The sequence below is a fragment of the Panthera tigris genome, chromosome C1 (genome assembly GCF_018350195.1).
Source record: "Panthera tigris isolate Pti1 chromosome C1, P.tigris_Pti1_mat1.1, whole genome shotgun sequence".
NCBI classification, from domain to species: domain Eukaryota; kingdom Metazoa; phylum Chordata; class Mammalia; order Carnivora; family Felidae; genus Panthera; species Panthera tigris.
In genome coordinates, this window is record NC_056667.1 from 203,007,974 (window position 1) to 203,022,727 (window position 14,754).

General features: G+C 41.2%; 1 long non-coding RNA gene across 1 annotated transcript in view; it reads right to left on the bottom strand.

Moving 5' to 3' along the window:
* The window catches only part of LOC122241458, a 30,133-nt gene extending 18,143 nt beyond the window's left edge, over positions 1–11,990 (bottom strand). Inside the window, exon 1 of the long non-coding RNA XR_006221623.1 lies at positions 11,897–11,990. This is a non-coding gene — a long non-coding RNA (uncharacterized LOC122241458). The remainder of the gene's footprint in view (positions 1–11,896) is intronic.
* Between the last annotated feature and the right edge of the window lie 2,764 nt (positions 11,991–14,754).

A 14,754-nucleotide genomic window follows, 5' to 3' on the forward strand; every position in this document is an offset into this window, starting at 1 on the left:
GATGTAGAGGAATGGAACCCTTGTAAACCGTTGGTGGGTAGCTACACTCGTGCAGCCACTATGGAAAATACTACAGAGCTTTCTCAAGAATTGAAAAGTAGCAAACTACAGTAAGACCCAGCACTACCATCTCTGGGTATATATGCAAAGGGGACGACATTATCTCGAAGAGATGCCTGTGGTTCCATTGGCATAGCACGGTCATTCACAGCAGCCAAGAAATGGAAACAACCTAGTTGTCTGTGGATGGTTGCGTGGGTGGGGAAAACGTGACGTGTGCGTATGTATATAAGGGAGTATCATCAGCCTGAAAAGAGAAGGAAATTCTGTGATTTGCAACAGTGTGGATGAACGTGGAGGGTATTAACTCTAAACGAAATAAGCCAGACAGTGAAAGACTAATATGGCATGGTATCACTTATTTGTGGAACACACACACACACACACACACAAAGTTAGTTGTCAGGATGGGGGGGGGAGGGGTCGAGGGAACAGAGAGGGCATGTTAAAAAGGTACAACCTTTTAGTAATAAGATGAATAAAGTCTGAGGATCTAATGCATAACAATGTGACTATATTGATAGCATGGTATTATATAATTGAAATTTGCCTAAACTAGAACTTAAATGCTCTTACCAAAAAAAAAAAAAAGAGTATATATGTGAGGTGATAGATATATTAACTAACTTGATGGTGGGAATCCTTTTACAACGTGTGTGTATGTAGGGGTGCCTGGGTGGCTCAGTTGTTTAAGCGTCTGACTTCAGCTCAGGTCATGATCTCACAGTCCGTGAGTTCGAGCCCGCGTGGGGCTCTGTGCTGACAGCTCAGAGCCTGGAGCCCCCTTCAGATTCTGTGTCTCCCCCTCTCTCTGCCCCTCCCCTGCTCATGCTCTGTCTCTCTCTGTCTCAAAAATAAATAAAAAACATTAAAAAAATTAAAAAAAAGTGTGCATATGTAAATATATATATATATATACATATATATATATATATGTATATATATATATATGTATCTATCTCAAATCGTCACACTGCACACTTTAAATAGCTTACAATTTTATTTGTCAATTAAACCCCAATCAAGCTGGGGAAAAATACGTTCCAGCTCCTCTATTCTTTGAATGATTTACAGTTGCTAATATTATGGCCTGGCTCAGGGTGCCTGTGTTTCTGCATAAAGTTTCTGTTAGTATCCCTATTATGTGATGAATTTAAGTGTCTTTCTGAGTGTGCTACAGAGGATTTACCATGCTCGGGACATTAGCAAGTGAAACAAACACACAAAAAATGCTTTCTTCTATTTACGAGGCCGAGTGAGAATGGACCGAAGGTTAAATCCAAACAACGCTTGGTTCCCTCAGTTTTGAAAACCTACTCGTTGCTCTGCTCTCATGAAATTCATTGTGTTCTCAAGAGCATGTATTGGCCCAGCAGGAATGAAATTTTTATGAGCTTCAATTATGAGGTCTCCAAAGCACATGTAGCTTGTAGTATGCTGCTATTCAGAAATTGCCCAATATTTTACTTTCTGTTGATTGGTGTGTATAAATGTGTATACGTTATATACTATATATGATATTATATATAGTACATATGGTATATATATTGTTGTATATGCATATGTATTCTATGCATGTAACCACAAGGAATTCTATGCTTTATTTATTAGATTGATGTGCCTGCTTTGTTTTTTTATAGATGACTTTATTATCTTTATAATAACTCTCGGAGATAAGTATTTAAGTTCTCACATGACAAATGAGAACACTAACTTATTCTATTTTGTCCTCGGATGTGCTGTAGAACATAATGTCATACTCGTGCTTCTGGTGGGCATGAGTTTCCGACAGCTTGTTGAAGCCGTATTTCTCCAGAATGGTTTTTGGATTTTCCCACCCTGGTCAACAGTGCCGTTATGTCTTCCCATTAGCCCTGGCATCCTCTGGGACAAGAACTCAATGATTGTATATTGCATGAATTAATGGATGATTATGTTTGGTTAAACAGAAACACATAAAACAAGCAAGTGAAATTGATGCCCTTGAAACCCTACAATTAAAACCGGTAAAACAAACTGGGAAATCTATACCATTTCTGAGGTTTCTTTTGATTCCCCAAATGTAACCCCGTGGTAACAAAAGTCTTCGCCATGGAACCAGTGAGCTAGAAATCTATGGCTAAAACTGCTTCACCCTCCACAGAAACCATCTTTTCCTAGGGGCACCCCAAAAGAGCCGGGCATCTCACAGCATAAATTCTCCTTTCAAATGCAAATAAGAACACCGGCAAACAAACACACTTGAAGCATCCGTGCATCTTTTTACAAAAACACACATTTCCAGAGCTCTGTGAAATACATTGATACCCCCTTCCTTTTCACACTTTGAGACTCAATGAATTTTCACCAATAATTTAGACATTATAAGGCCAAATAAATGAACTCTTAGAAGGTGATCCGAGGTAAATCTTGTGTTGCATATTCGTTTTAAGCTTGTATTCTACTTTAAAACTCTCAAGGTAAAGTATTTTCATACGTGAACTCATTAATCTCTTGTAAAGAAGGAGCAGAAGGCATGATCATCAAACAAGGCATAAAAAGTGGAGATCTAGTTTTTAAACAAATATATTGACTTTAAGCACGCTTTTTTAGAAAAGATACAGAGCTGCTTCTTAGACTCTTTTGGCAACAATCTACTAACGTTTTAGCTTATTCCAATGAAAATAGATGGTGCAGCAATATAAAAACAACAGTGCCATTAAAGTTAAATGGTTCTGAGCCTCACATTCCTACAATAATAATATTGGCCTTTTGCCTCTGTTATAGCAAATGTATTAAATATTCATGCTGATATTTATTTTCTAAATGTAAAATGGAATTAGGATAACAAATAAAGTCTACCATCTGGTGATAATATTGGTTATATATTATATATTTTTTGTTTCTTGGGCTTTTACATGTTTGATTCAAGGTAGGTTACTGAATAATGCATAAACATCTTTAAAAATGCATTTCAATAGTTGAGATTATAGTTGGTTGTCAGGTTCTCATCTTGAACTAATAACGTGCTGATTTTCTTTTGGTACGGAATAAAACTATGGAGAAGCTAGCCAGTAAAAACCTAATCGGTGTTGAGTCAAAGTATTTTTCTGATACAGATTCTCAATCAGTGAGTTCATTTTGTAGAAGAAAATCACAACAATATTCTGTATAAACGTTACATTTCCTGAAGTATCTCCCTAGGACAGTTTGTGTGTGTGTGATTGGAAGTAATCTCGATATAATCTAACAGTGTGAGAAATAGGCTCTATTTGCAAATCTCCCAATAACTAACTGATGTAAAGCTATGGAAGACAACATATCTATTTGCTCTAGCTGTGCCTTTTTGAAGGGATCATTTTTATCTCTCTACTCATCATGAACTGGTACACATGTATTTATACTTTGAGGCTAAATAGATACTAAAGATTTACCTTCTTAGGGCTTTTTTAAGTAGTAACTGTCCATAATATTGCCACATTGATTCTGGGTTCTGATTCTGAGTTCGGAAGATTCAGAAATTTGACTCTAAAAACCTTATTGTGACTTTTCATGTTTGGTGGAAAACTGCCTTTAATCAAGCAGATCCACTGAAGACTGACTGATAATGCAAAATCCCATTTTATTAATTTTGAATGAGAAACATAACCACAAATTAGACTCAGGACTGGCTACGTAACGGGAAGGCCCATTACAAAATGAAAATATAGGACCCCTTTGCTCAGAATGATTAAGAATTTCAAGACAGCAATGGCAGGGCATTAAACGAAGTGCCAGGCTCTTCTAAGAACAAAGACCTTGTATAACTGCACGGGTCGCATGCCCATGAAGCTGGCCCTAATTAAACTCATATATCTGCCAAAGATTGCTTGAAAGTACAGAATTAGAGTTAAAGGATTTGGACACACACCTGTATTCCTGAGAACACTGGCTGGATTGGTCTTTCCAACCTTAGCCAAGTAGAATGGAAACACATTAGCACTTCCTACTGATGACTCAACTTCATTTAGCTCATTGCTCTTTTGTTGTAAGACAGGAGCTTTCTTTGTCATGTTATAGTCCAGTAGAGCTGCTAAGAGTTTTTGCAAAATATCCTATCTGTTTAATTGGATTCAGTAGATGACCTCATCGAATCAACTATACTTGCGTTTTTCTTTTAATTTGTAAAATCATTGCTGTTATTGGGTTTGAAAACTATATTTTTAATATGAAGTTTATTGTCAAATTGGCTTCCATACAACACCCAGTGCTCAGCCCAACGGGTGCCTTCCTCGATGCCCATCACCCACCTTCCCCTCCCTCCCACCCCCCATCAACCCTCAGTTTATTCTCAGTTTTCAAGACTCTCTTCTGGTTTGGGTCCCTCCTTCTCTAACTTTTTTTTCCCTTCCCCTCCCCCATGGTCTTCTGTTAAGTTTCTCAGGATCCACATAAGAGTGAAAACATATGGTACTTGTCTTTCTCTGTATGACTTATTTCACTTAGCATCACACTCTCCAGTTCCATCCATGTTGCTACAAAAGGCCATATTTCATTCTTTCTCACTGCCAAGTAGTATTCCATTGTGTATATAAACCACAATTTCTTTATCCATTTGTCAGTTGATGGACATTTAGGCTCTTTCCATAATTTGGCTATTGTTGACAGTGCTGCTATGAACATTGGGGTACAAGTGCCCCTATGCATCAGCACTCCTGTATCCCTTGGGTAAATTCCTAGCAGTGCTATTGCTGGGTCATAGGGTATCCAATGGAAAAAAGACAGTGTCTTTAACAAATGGTGCTGGGAGAACTGGACGGCACCATGCAGAAGAATGAAACCAGGCTGCTTTCTTACACCATTCACAAAAATAAACTCAAAATGGATAAAGGATCTGAATGTGAGACAGGAAACCATCAAAATCCTAGAGGAGAAAGCAGGAAAAAACCTCTCTGACCTCAGCCGCAGCAATTTCTTACTTAACACATCTCCAGAGGCAAGGAAATTGAAAGCAAAAATGAACCATTGGGACCTCATGAAGATAAAAAGCTTCTGCACTGCAAAGGAAACAATCAACAAAACTAAAAGGCAACCGGCGGAATGGGAAAAGATATTTGCAAATGACATATCAGACAAAGGGTTAGTATCCAAAATCTATAAAGAACTCACCAAACTCCACACCTGAAAAACATATAATCCAGTGAAGAAATGGGCAGAAGGCATGAATAGACACTTCTCTAAAGAAGACATCCAGATGGCCAACAGGCACATGAAAAGATGCTCAGCATCACTCCTCATCAGGGAAATACAAATCAAAACCATACTGAGATATCACCGCATGCCAGTCAGAGTGGCTAAAATGAACAAATCAGGAGACTATAGATGTTGGAGAGGAGGTGGAGAAATGGGAACCCTCTTGCACTGTTGGTGGGAATGCAAACTGGTGCAGCCGCTCTGGAAAACAGTGTGGAGGTTCCTCAAAAAATTAAAAATAGATCAACTATACTTTCAAAACATATCTTGGTGAGCCTTGTATTTTTTTATTTCTTACCTATGTGATTTATTTTTCTTGAGTTTTTATTCAAATTCATTAGTTAACATACAGTGTAATATTAGTTTCGGGTGTGTGATATTAGCGATTCGACATTGCATTGTATTGTACACATTGTGAGCTGGTTTTTAGTAGTTTCTATTTCACAGGGGGACCTTTCTTAGCTCCGTTCCTGGACTTTGAAGAAATTTATAACAATCATCTGCACCCTCTAGGCTCTATTCATTCATTCAACACATCTTTATTGAGTGTCTACTATATAAATGATAGGTGTCATTGTGTTTACTATTACAGAACATATATAACATCATGTTATATGAATCATATACATTCAACACATGCTATTTAAGATATGATATTCTGAGAATTGACCCATATATTTGTCTGTTATGTGACTCAGGACACATTTATTTACATTAACAAACCCAATTCAAATTATCCTAAAAATTAAATAAATATATGATTGATAGATACATAGATATATAAAGTGGTTTCAACTGGATGGATTGTAAAATACACAGTGTCATGAGGACGTCTCCCTCTTCTCCTCTTCATCACCTTCCTCCTTCTCTCCATCCTCTCTGTCTCTTTCTTTCCATTATCCCACTTCCTGTGAGTTGGCTTTATTGTCAAGTAGGATCCCTCCATGTGGTGAAAAAAAAAGAAATAGACTCAAATACCCCTGAGCTCTCATGTCAGAGGAGAGAACATCTCCCTTATTTGAGCATCCAAAATGATTCTTCCAAAATACTTTGATTGGCCTTATCTTGGTCATATCACATGCCTACCTTGACCCACTAACTCTGTCATGGGGCCTGGAACAGTTATTAATCATCTGTGAGAACGTGAGTCCCACTGGGAAATGGAGGGGGGGACTTGTAAAAGGAAAAGGGAGGCCTTTTTTTACCACAAAAGAAAGAGGAGAGTCTGTGCAGGTAAAAATATATGTCTCCTCCAGCTTTACACAATAGGACTCGATAGTTAAATGTAGAGAGCGCTTGAGATTTAAAGTCTGGAGTAAGGGATGTGCCACTGAAACCTGTTTTCCATGGAAATGTGACTGTCATTCTGATTTCCAAGGTAAAGCAGGAAGCCAATAGAACTACTGGTTCCACAGTTCTTAGAGGAAAAACTAAAAAGTTTACAAGGCACAATAATCAAGCTATAGATTTTGTCCAATTTTGTTGCATATATAAAAAGATGCCATTTAATTTTTTGAACTTGGTCAAAATGTTTAACCCTTAGGACTTGGATTTCCCAGCTTATAAAATGGGAGGAATCCTCTGATTTTGCAGGCTTTCATCCAAGACAAAGAAATTATGGAGGCCGGCAATTCCAGGTCTGAAGCTATGCCTCGGGTTTTAATACTCCCAGGAGTTGCATTAACTCTGAAATCTAAATGGACCAAACTTTTCTCACCTCTTCTGATTCCCAGTGAGGAATGCCAAGAAGCATTTGCATTGTTGCACACCCATCGGAGCGAATTCTTTGCAGAATTAATATTTCAAAGTACTTGGAGATTATTTTCTTAAACTCTATCTTCTGGAGGGAGGCAATAGTGTCATTACATAATGCGATGGGACTTGGCTAGAGATGAACAGCTCATAAACGGAACTGTACACAGGCAATATAATCATCAGTCCCACCATAATTTCATTTCTGCTTCCCTTCACGTAACACAAGGTAGGATGACCACATGAAAGCTGTGGTGTTCCACCCAGAGGGAAGCTGTGTTCTTTTCAGCCTCAAGTCCCACCTTCTCTCTCCACCCACACTCACATCTCCAGAGCCTGAGTCTCACATCTCCAGAGTCTCACCCATGTGACAACACATTGGAGAAACGTTGCTCTTGTGTGTATTCTTTACGTGTGGAGTGATGGGACCCTCCAGCTTGTCTCCCAAACTCCTTGGTTGCATCAGGGGCCACTTCTGGGAGCTCTGGTGAGGGTTGATGCTCAGCCCTTCCAAACAGAGAAAGGGCAGCATGCTTCCTCCTGAAGCTTCGCGGCGATGCTTAAACAGGTCCCACTAAGTATCTATAATTTTCAGGAGACACGACGGTCACAAAAACCTTGAGATCAGTGAGTCACCGAATCCCTAAGAAATCATAAAATGACAGCAACACAACAATCAGAGCGGCACCGGAAGATCCTGGCAGACACAGCACGTTTTGATGAGCACCATGGTCACTTTCAGCGTGGACTGAGCGCTATATTCCTAGTGTGGACTCTCAGCCAAGGAGGTGTTTGGGGACCTGGGTTTCTGAGTCACAGGTGACGTGGAAGCATCGGACTGATGGAAAGGGCTACCTGGGGGACCAGCAGGCAGCACCAGGCCCTTAACGGACAACCAAGCCATTCTCCGAGCGTGGATTTGTCCCAGACATGACACCAAGGTAAAACAAGAGAGAGGGAACTTGTATCATGTGTCTTTTTCTTTTTCTTCTTGTTTAGGCGGTAGAGAGGGGAGAAGAGGAAGGTTAAATAAATGATACAGGCTCAAATTCCAGAAACAAACTAAGGAAAACCAAAAACAGCCAGCTCCCTAAATAGAGTGGAAGGACTGTCTGCAGTGAGGGACCCTGGAGGCTACATCTGCCACGGAATCTACCAATCCTCTCAAAAGTTTTTGTTTGCTCCCTTAATGGATCCTGCCAACACTTTTTTTTTAATGTTTATTATTTATTTTTGAGAGAGAGAGACATAGAGAGAGAGAGAGAGAGAGAGAGAGAGAGAGAGAGAGAGGAGTGGCAGAGGGGCAGAGTGAGAGAGGGAGACACAGAATCCGAAACAGGCTCCAGGGTCTGTGCGACAGCACAGAGCCCACATGGGGCTCGAACCCATAAATTGGGAGATCATGACCTGAGCCAAAGTCCAACACTTAACCAACTGAGCCACCCAGGCGCCCCTCACTTTTTTTTTTAAGTTTATCTTATTTCCCGACGTGTCCAACTCAAAAATCCTTTCTATGCTGCAAATTCAGACTCTGCCTTCCATTAATACTTTCCCCCCTCTCCTTACTCGTTCATTCAAATAACCTACACCTAGGCCAGCTGTCCTAGAAGCCCTGGAGGGCAGGGATGTAGGAGAAACTGAGATAGACACTCTCTCTCACTGCCAGTCCCAGGCTGTGAAACTCTGGACCATTCTTTCACTCTGAGCCTCACTTTTCCCACCTGTAAAATGGAAGAATACTTGCTTCAGAATGTTCCCTCACGCCCAGAGCACTCCACACAGTCTGTCCTAGCTCATCCCTACCTCTGCCTCGCAAATTCTATTCTAGGCCAGTCTCCCTCATTCTGCATCTTTAGGGAGATCTGCCCATATCAACTTGAGAAGTTACTCCCGTCTCCTTCAAAACAGCCCCTTTGTTTCATGAGCACAGTTTGTGACCATCTTATGTCATTTTATCATTTTATGCATCTATTTTATTTTAACTTTTGTGGGGAGGAGGTGTTATTCTGTCTCTCCTACTAGACTGTCAGTCCCATTCACAAGGCCAGGGACTATTTCTAGTCTTTCAACACCCTCGCAGAGGACCGAGTACTTGAGACCTGAAAGTCTCAATAAACATTTTGTTTGCAGGGCGCCTGGGTTGCTCAGTCTGTTGAGCGGCTGACTTTGGCTCAGGTCACGATCTTATGGTTTGTGGGTTCCGGCCCCATGTCGGACTCTGTGCTGACAGCTCAGAGCCTGGAGCCTGCTTAGGATTCTGTGGGATCCCTCTCTCTCTCTGCACTTCCCCTACTCAATCTCTCTCTCTCTCTCTCTTTCTCTCAAAAATAAATAAAACATTAAAAAAATGGGGCTCCTGGGTGGCTCAGTAGGTTGAGCGTCTAACTTGGGCTCAAGTCATGATCTCACAGCTCATGAGTTCAAGCCCCTGTGCTGATGGCTCAGAGCCTGGAGCCTGCTTCAGATTCTCTGTCTCTCTCTCTCTCTGTCTCTCTCTCTCTGCCCCTCCCCCACTCGCACTCTGTCTGTCTGAATGTCTCTCAAAATAAATAAACATTAAATTTTTTTTTAATTAAACAAAATTTTATTTGCCCTCCAGTAGCATGTATGGAAATAAACTGAGACCACCTCCCGTCTCCAAATTAGAACAGATAGATTCTATTTATTCAGACTGTGCTACAGCTGAGGAGTCAGCCACCATTACTTGTGGGGTGATGCGGTAAGGGGAATATGGTAAGTTTTAGGGTAAAAAAAAAAAGGAAGATGCTAGTATGCTCTTATTGAAGGTTGTTAGCAGGAGGAATCTGGAGGCAGGCTCTCTAAAAGCAGGGCTTTTAATGATTGGTTTGGGAAGTATATTTGGCTTTCCCTGGCTGGCCCTGAATTAGAAGCGGGGGAAAAAATGTAGGAGTTGGCAGTCACTGACCAAGTCCTATTGTGCTGAACCAATCACTAACCCAGTACACAACTCCCACTTTCAGACAAAGTAAGGAGAGAATACATTAATTAGCTCAAAATAAACTGTTAATCGGGGCGTCTGGGTGGCTCAGTCAGTTATGCGTCCTGTGTTGGCTCAGGTCATGATCTCACAGCCCATGAGTTCGAACCCCTCATCAGGCTCTCTGCTGTCAGCATGGAGCCTGCTCTGGATCCTCTGTCCCCCTCTCTCTGCCCCTCCGCCACTGGTGTGCATGCTCTCTCTCAAGAATAAACATTTAAGAAAAAGGGGAAAAAACGGAGCAAGTCATTTAAGTACGTTCTGAAAAAATAAAATAAATAAATAAGTAAACCGTTAACATAGGACAGTATCTTGAGCCACACCCATTTCAAAGATAACTGCATTTATTAGAGCTACTGAGAACTCAAACAAGTGGATGGATACAAACACCAGCAAGGGGACAATGTCGGTGGGCAGAATATTGCATCGGTTATCCTATTCCAGTTATACTGCAGGAACAGCTCTGCCTAGTTTTTCTCTTTAAAAGGTACATATAATAAAATGTTAAATTTTTTCAAAGATATTAAGTTCATAAAGGAGAACAAGAAGACTCTTCCATCTGGATTTTAGAGAGAGCAAGAAAAAGAGAGCACGAGTGGGGGAAAGGGGCAGAGGGGGAGAGAGAGAGAGAGAGAGAGAGAGAGAGAATCTTAAGCAGGGTCCACACTCAGCATGGAGCCCGATGTGGGATTTGATCCCAGGCCTCTGAGATCATGACCTGAGCCAAAGTCAAGAGTCAGGTGTTCAACCGACTGAGCCACCCAGGTACCCCCAGTAAAAAGACTTTGGATGCCCATGCATTAATGACTAGACGCCATGGACATTTGGGCCTCTGAAGTTCCTTTGCCCGAGTTGCTTTGCTCTTGTCTTCCCTGCTCTAGACCCTGACCTTCAAGATGAGCTCCCAGAGCTGTCCTCCTCCGGGCAGTTATTGCCAAGAATAGGCTCACAGCCCTCCCACTGTCCAAATTCGTAAGTCTCTTATCTGTGTCAGTCAGCTCTTAGTGACACTTTGCAGCGGGCATTTCTTAGGCTGGCGTTCTCACTTACCAACTAAATTGGAAGTTTCTGTCACTTTTGTATATCTACCAGGGCAACTATAATACATACACACTCAATTCGCTCAGCTGTATAAACACTTTCTTTCACCATCGATAAAAGTAGGCAATCAATAGACATTAAAATTTCAAAAAAAGAAGTAAGAGTATTCTACCCTGGGTGTGGGGATAGAGTTACATGTATTTAGTGATGTGGGCTCCAGATTAGGCTGTGTGGTTCAGACCTAAACTTGATCGTATTCACAAATATCTGCTCTTAAGCAAATTAAAAAAAAAAATTTAATGTTTATTCATTTTTGAGAGACAGAGAGAGACAGAGTATGAGCAGGGGAGGGGCAGAGAGAGAGGGAGACACAGAATCTGAAGCAGGCTCCCAGCTCTGAGCCGTCAGCACAGAGCCCGACGCGGGGCTCAAACTCACAAACTGCGAGATCATGACCTGAGCCCAAGTTGGACACTCAACCGCCTGAGCCAACCAGGTGCCCCTACTCTTAAGCAAATTTTTAACAGATGTCTAAGCTTTGGCTCTCTCCTTTATAAAATGAGGATGATATATGTCTTCTATAGAACATGTTGTATATAAGTATGGGGGAAGCAATGATAGTTCATTCAGGTGATCAATCATTATTTTTTATTATATTACTGAAAAATAACCTAAAATTACATGTTAAGACTTATTAGAATCTACAAAATGCATATACTTCTAAAAGTCAGGTTGTTATGAATGTGTTTGCGTTGGTTTTGAAGAAGTTTTAATTGACATGAAGTTTAAATCTATGAAATATATGGAGAATGAATTAGTAATATGATCACTTACTTCAGTTGAGTGTCAGACCAGAAGAATTATGGTCCAGTTGAAAAAAAGAAAAATAACATACATATGTGTGTATTTCATTAGCATACAAAAAACTAGGCGTGTGACAGTGAAGAAGTATCCTTTCCCTTTATGACCATCTCAGACAATATACTCATCAACTGATCGGATGTTAGTTTAGTTAAGAGAATAAGGGCCACTATGATGGAGCATAGAGCCCTGAACTTGGAATTGGAACTCAGGATTCAAGATCTACCATTTGCTAACTGGGGGTAAACCACATATATTCATTAGAATTTTTACCTCATTTACGGCACCTGCGTGGCTGAGTTGGTTAAGGGTCTGACTCTTGGTTTCGGCTCAGGTCTTGACCTCACGCTTTGTGAGTTCAAGACCCATGTCAGGCTCTGCTCTGACAGTGCTGAGCCTGCTTAGGAGCCTCTCTCTCCCCTCTCTCTCTCTGCCTCTCTCCTGCTCATGGTGTCTCTCACTCTCTCAATAAATAAATACATAAACTTTGAAATAAAGAAAGAAACACATAAATAAAATGTTACCTCATTTGTAAAACGCAGGTAAGATATTTAACTTAGGATTAATAAAACACAAATGTGAAGGGACTTGTGTTTCTGGCCATGACTGGCAAGCTTATAACAAACCCATATAGCACCAAGGATAACTGGAAAAGTCAGGTAGGATAGGTAAATCAAATCTGTGTGGAGACATTGGAAACGTGCCTAGGATTTGGGCGATAAGATCCCAGGAAGAAATGATAGCCATTAAGACGAGCTGAACGTACACATCCTTCTTTTTCCTTTTGGGGCATTTGTTCATCTTCGATGGAAGTGATTTTGAAGCCAGGCAGAAGATGGCTGCCAGGAGGCAGAGAGGGCAGTGGAGCTTTTGAAAATATCACAGGGCCGGAAGACAAAAACTGGAGTTCAGGCCAATGAGGTGTCAAGGGTTTGAGGAAACAAGATCACGGAATATAAAGAAGCATAGAGAAATGAGCCTGACATTCTTCGTACACCCCATTCAGCATTTGCCAATTCCTTATTGAGCGGTGTCAGAGGTTAAGAAGCTAAGTAAAAAGCAGCTGAAGAGGAGAAGGGAGTTTTTGGCAATCTCACAGCATTTGGGTAAACAAAAACTGGAATTTAGGACTGCCAAGGAAAAGAGGTTCTAGAAAGCACTCCAGTCTTTCAGTTGGGACTGTTGGCAAGCTCTCCTCCAGGAATTGGAGGTGAAAAGTAGACCAAGACTTGACTAGACTCCAAACCTCGGTTGGGTCCCACATTTTCTGGTCGGATTGAGGGAAACTCCCCTTACCTAGCTGCAGGATGGGGTCACTCCTCACCGCAGGGAAAGCATCATGCAGACTCTATCATACTCGCCATAAACAATACTTGCCATTCAATGGAAATCACAATAAATAACAATAAATAGCACCCCCAAACCAAAAGGCAACGGAGTCACAAATGAACTGGATGCCGGGTGCTCAGACCTCGACCTGAAATTGATTTAAATTAACCACTTCAATAAAATAGATGGCGAAATGCAAATTTCAGGAGATCAGAGATCTGTGTTCAATATTCAATAAAAAAAAAATGTCCAGGCCAATCAAGAGATAGGATAATGTGACTGAAACTAAGGGGAACAAGGACAATAAAACGGGCTCGGGTGGTGCAGATGTTCGAGGTAGCAGACAGGACATTAAATAGCTATTCATATTTTCAAGGAAATTACAAAAAAGATGGACAAAATAGATAAAAGTAAGAATTCGAACAGAACAATTGCTTATGAAAGTATTTGCTATTTCATATGAGATTACTATCTTTGGAATCAGCCACCCTTCCCCTCTACTAGTCAGCAAAGGTGCAGGCTTATTATTTCTCTTCAGTCAAGAAGCCATTTGAGGCCATTTTTGCAAAGTTCAGGCTCAGCCAACCTCTGGCTGCCTGTGTGTTTGGCACAGAGCCCTCCGGATCAGGTGACTGGGACCCATCTCACACGACTCCAGAATTTAGCAAAGGCGTTGAGGGAGAACGTGACCGTGTGTTGGCCGCCCTTCCAGTCCCCACTTTTGTCTTTCCATCTTTAGAGAACCACAGAACGTCTTCCTTGTTTGTCATTTCCCAGTTCTCTTCCCAGGACAGATCCTGGATCCTCAACCTCTTGTCCACACCAAGAACCTTCAGTTCCTCTGGGAACAAAAGCAGCCACGCACGATACACTCGCATTTTCTGCCTTCTCCCCCCTCTGGAATCTTAGCCTTTCTGGTTTCTGTTGTTTCAGTGGCTCTCTGATACTTTTAAACAAATAATTCTTTTTCAATGTTTATTTATTTGAGAGAGAGAGAGAGCGAGCACACAAGCGGGGAAGGGCAGAGAGAAACACACACACACACAGAATCCAAAACAGGCTCCAGGCTCTGAGCTGTCAGCACAGAACCAGACACGGGGCTCCAACCCGTGAACTGCAAGATCATGACCTGAGCCGAAGTCAGTTGCTCAACCAACGGAGCCACCCAGGCACCCCAAGAACAGTTTCAAGTTTTAATGTGTGTGGGTCCCGTTCCGGGGCTCGGAGGGATGCTATACTTCAACATTTACCAAGGTCAAAATGACCCGGCAGAATCTCAAAACATGGGCTCAATTTCTGCCCCAAGCACACGTTGTACATCTGCTTCATTAATGAAAATAACCAAAAGAAGAGCATTTGGAACACACACACACACACACACACACACACACAATAGGAAAAAGGAAGAAACTTCTCTGGTTCCCATAATATTAAAGTCAAACAGCTCTGCATATACTAGAAACTTAAGGGCTGCAACTTTCTGAAATGTTGTCTAATAATTT